A 4,833-nucleotide genomic window follows, 5' to 3' on the forward strand; every position below is an offset into this window, starting at 1 on the left:
TGTTGTGCTACCTGTCTTTGGAGTAGTGATGCTTTATGATTGCCTGTGCTAAATAAATCATAATGATGTTTGTTTAATCATGACTAGTGCACTATAGGATATATCTTTTGAATCATTCATGGGTAGCTCTTTCATTTGTTATATCCACAGCGATTAACCCTCTTGGTGTATATGGATAAACATGTAACTGTGTGTAAGTCATGCTATGTGCAAATATGACATTTTGTTTAATCCATGTTCACATGATTACCCTGGTTTGGTATTGTGTGAATTTCAAATCCATGTCGTGCCCTTTTGAGCTATGAGATGCGTAAGGAGTCCTGAATTGGTGATAACTAGTGCTCTCATAAAGGCAAAGGTATGGAAAATGAAGCTATGCAATTTCATTAAATATTCTTGAAATTCCATTCATTGTGATCATAGCTATGTTCTTGTCTTTCAATCGGTAGTATCTTGGTTTAGGTGATTTATGCCCTTAAAATGTTGTTTCTTTTGGTGCATCTAAGAAACCTTCTTAATTGTGGCATGCTTAGACATTACGCTTTATATGCATGATTGTGTTGTTCTTCAATTGGTACATGTGGTACAATAATTGACATGTATGAAGCATGTCTAGATTGCTTGAAAAATGTTACACTCCTTGAGGCATACATTGCTGTATTAAGTCAATCCTTAATTTGGTACTAAAATTGGTATTTCTTTGTGATGAAATTGAGAGTCTGCCTTGACCAAGGTACATTGTGATCCCCTCTAGCTCTGAGGAAGCTAGAATGTGCAAAGTGCAAGTCATTCAAATTCTTGATGCACAACTTGAGGGGGAGCACACATAACTTGTGACTCTTGAGACTAACTGTTTCTTGAGCGATCTTGTATAGTCTCAAGGTGGAAAAGAGAAGATGAGCAAGAAATGGAGCAATCGGGACTTGGGTACCTCCGTAAGTCAAGTAATTGGTATCTTAAGTCGCGAGTAATTGCATATTCCTAGATTGCTCATGCTCTATAAAATTTGGTGATACTAGATGCTTATTCTTTATTATCATGGAGCCATGATAATAAATGAACTTTGCAATTGGTATCTTTCAATTGATAGCCGTAATAGTTCGCTTCAGTTGATATCTTTTGATAATCATGAGAATAGAAGTTTCTTCTTGTGCCCAATACTATAACTTGTTCTAAGTTTGGTGTCTTAGCAACAAGAAAAAGTTAGGAAAATGAATCAGGCACAAGTGTGGAGAAGCTCTCAAGAGATTAAATACTTTCAAGATGAGAAGTACACTACAACATGGTAAAGGTACAAAAGGAAGTATTAATCTTTTTGCATATATGTATCTCTCCTTAATGTTGATAGTGCATATGCTCAATAAGTAAGGGGGAGTTTTGATAATCGTTTTCCTCCTTAACACCCTGCTGTCCCTTGACATCATCATATGTTCTTGCTTGAGTATGGTTTTTGGTGTTTGATGTCAAAGGGGGAGAATTTGTGTATTAAAGCTTATCTCAACCTGAGAGGAAAGCTTATCCTAATGGGTGATGTGTTAGTTTGAGCTTTGCCAAGTGTGATATGTTTCTTGCAATGTTGCTCATATGGACTAGTGTTTCCGCTGCGATGAATTATTTGGCTTCTATAGTGTAATAGATAGTCATGTGGTTAATGGTGCTTTAAGATTGTCTTAAATTAGTGTCTTAGTTTAAATTGGTATTAGTTTGAATTGGTATCTTAATGATGAATAGTGGTAGGTTGATATTCCTGTGATATATCCACTAAATTGAATGGTGTTTAAACTCTGATTATGTGCATTTGTGTATTATAGCATCATGGTTTGATTCTTGACACAATGCATCCTAAAAAGTGCTAAGGTGTAGAAATGTTTCGAATTGCCTAAGTATGTGCAAATTGGCGTCTGAGGCCAAGACTATGTTTTTGAAGTAAGCACATAATTAGGGGAGCATTCTATAACTTAGAATTGAAAATTTGTGCTTCAAATCTTATTCTTATGTAAGCTTTAATTGTGTTGCCATCAATCACCAAAAAGGGGGAGATTGAAAGCTCTCTTGTGAGTTTTGGTGTTTGGATGACAACTCAATTAAAGGACTAACAAGTGTACTAAGTGTTGAACAGGTGCTTAAAGTAAAGCCTACAGGGTTCTACACAAGTGAACAAATGTGATGGTCCAAGAACTGGATTATGGATACATAATGGACAGCACAAGTAAGATGGACATTGCAAAAGTGAGACTCGGGTGCGTAGCTCGGAGACAACTGATCAAGCCAAGGACGGAGGCAAGAAGAGCTTCGAGGTACCAAGTGCACGGGAGAAGGTCAAGGAGGCTGAGGAACCCAAAGCCAAGGGTGAAGAAGAAGGCTTGCAAAGTCAAGGGTGATCGAGTTGAGAACAGCTACGGCACATCAAGGATCACTATATAAGGACGTGACTTACAACCAATGAGGTAACAGCTACAGTTATGTGGTGTAAGTCATAAGGCTCAAGATCAAGCTCTAAGAAGGAGATCAAGGTCACTAGAAGGAGAACAAGTGTCAAAACCAGAACTGGAAGCAGCCCAAAAGAGCTAAGTTCATCTTGATCTTTAGTTTGGGTTGTTCCTATGTTTGGAAATGTTCTATGTGACCTTTGCAGGATGTTGGAGCTAAGGAATGTCAATCTAGATCAAGTCAAGCCGACTTGATGATTTATGAGTCCAACATCAAAGCTCAAGCTTGTGAAATGCTATGGATTTAATAATTAAGTGAAGGTATGTTTCTAGACTTGGTACATTGGTTTTAGTGTACTAATATACTTGTCTAAGTGATAGAAACAGAAAGAAGAAGAAAAGCAACGAGGTGCAAAGGCTTGGCTGTGTACAGCCAAGGTTCTGCTCAGTCTGAGTGCACCGGACTGTCCGGTGGGGCACCGGACAGTGTCCGGTGGTGCACCGGACAGTGTCCGGTGCGCCAGGCTAACTCTGGTGAAAAGACCGCTCTCGGGAATTCGTCGGCGACGTTCGGCTAAAATTCACCGGACTGTCCGGTGTGCACCGGACTGTCCGGTGAGCCAACGGTCGGCCGGGCCAACGGTCGGCCGCGCAATCTGCGCGGGACACGTGGCCGAGCCAACGGCTAGAAGATGGCACCGGACTGTCCGGTGTGCACCGGACATGTCCGGTGCGCCAACGGCTCCCGCATCTGCAACGGTCGGCTTCGCCATAGAAGGAAAGAAATCGGGCACCGGACAGTGTCCGGTGTGCACCGGACTGTCTGGTGCGCCACCCGACAGAAGGCAAGATTTGCCTTCCTGGTTTGCTTCCAACGGCTCTTAGGACCCCTGTGCCTATAAAAGGGACCCCTAGGCGCCTCAAGCAAGGAACAAGTGCAGCCAACAAGTATAGACTTAACTCGAATCAATTCTCGCTCTCCCTCTTGTGTGTAACTCTATAGTTTGTGTAGAAGGCACAACTATAAGCCTTTAGAAAGTGGAGAAGAGCTGCAAAGAGCTAGAGCAAGGTCTTGAGCGTATAGTTACTCTGCCGGGGTTCTGCCAAGAAGTTTGTAAGCAGCCGCGGTTCTGTTGTAACCCCACTCAATAGTGAAAGGCTCTATCTGTCATACTGACAGATCTGAGCAAACGGAGGAAGGAGTTGAAATAGACTCCAAGCCCAGGTGTGGCTAACTCCAACGAGGACTAGGCAAGCATTTCAGGCTTGGCCGAACCTCGGGATAAATCCTTGCGTCTGTGTGCTCTGTTCTGTATTGTATCCTGACTCTCTGTCTTACTCGTCTTTATATCTGCACTTCAATACTTATCTGTGGTATAAGCTTTATTTGAAGTGCAGGACATTTTGAGACAGGATCTTCTATTCCGCTGCAACCTACTTGAGGAGTCTTCTCACTCCACTGCGTACTAAGTCTTCGAGTAGAGTAAGAATTTAAGTTTTAAAGTAATAAGTTTTATTCGCCTATTCACCCCCCCCCTCTAGGCGTCATCCAGATCCTGTTCCCGGGTCAAAGGGAACTTTCAAGCTGATACTTCACTTTTATGTGCGATCATGTCCATCATCCTTTCATAAAGTTGTTCACCATTAGGTGGTCTTGAATTCCTCTATATACTCTATGTCCTAAAACCTCATGGATTAGGTACAAATGGGCTCCAAAAACAGCTCAAAATACTGAAACTCATGTTCAGACTACTGTTTTAAGTCTGAAAACTAGAAAATCTGTCAATAGGGAGATCATAATCTGCTTATAGATACTCAACCACCCTAAGTGCTTCACCACTTCTAATCCACATATCAAAAGCAACTTCTCCATCCTTTTAAAGCAAAGTTACTCATTAATCTTAAATGGGGAGATCATAATCTGCTGCTACCCTCTTTTTGCCCTATAAGCCACATCCTTGTTTTCCCTCTGATCCCTGCCTTTATTGCAATCTCAATTTTGATTGTGAGACTTGGTCATTTTCAGTTTCAGAGATGGAAAAAGAGCCACTTGACATGGTTGAGAGCTCAGTTCGAGTCATCGAGACACATGTCGACATCATTCGCAGTCTAGTGACTGATGGGGTTGTGGATACTAGTGAACCGGAATCAGTGTACACACTTAAGACCACTTTGTTTCAAATTGGAGATGTATGCGACATGCTTGAGAAGTGTGCTCTGTCCATCAAAAAGTATGCTGACTCCAAGAGGGCTAAAATTATTCAAGATGAAGCCCTGCAATATGCTGAAGATGATGAAGCTACAGATGATTTGGAGGAACTCCCAAGCCCAGATCTCCTTACTCTAGCCGACATATTGGAAAAATATTTTGGAATTGAGTATGATAGCGACCAGTCAAGGGGTT

Source organism: Zea mays, chromosome 4 (assembly GCF_902167145.1).
Source record: "Zea mays cultivar B73 chromosome 4, Zm-B73-REFERENCE-NAM-5.0, whole genome shotgun sequence".
NCBI lineage: Eukaryota > Viridiplantae > Streptophyta > Magnoliopsida > Poales > Poaceae > Zea > Zea mays.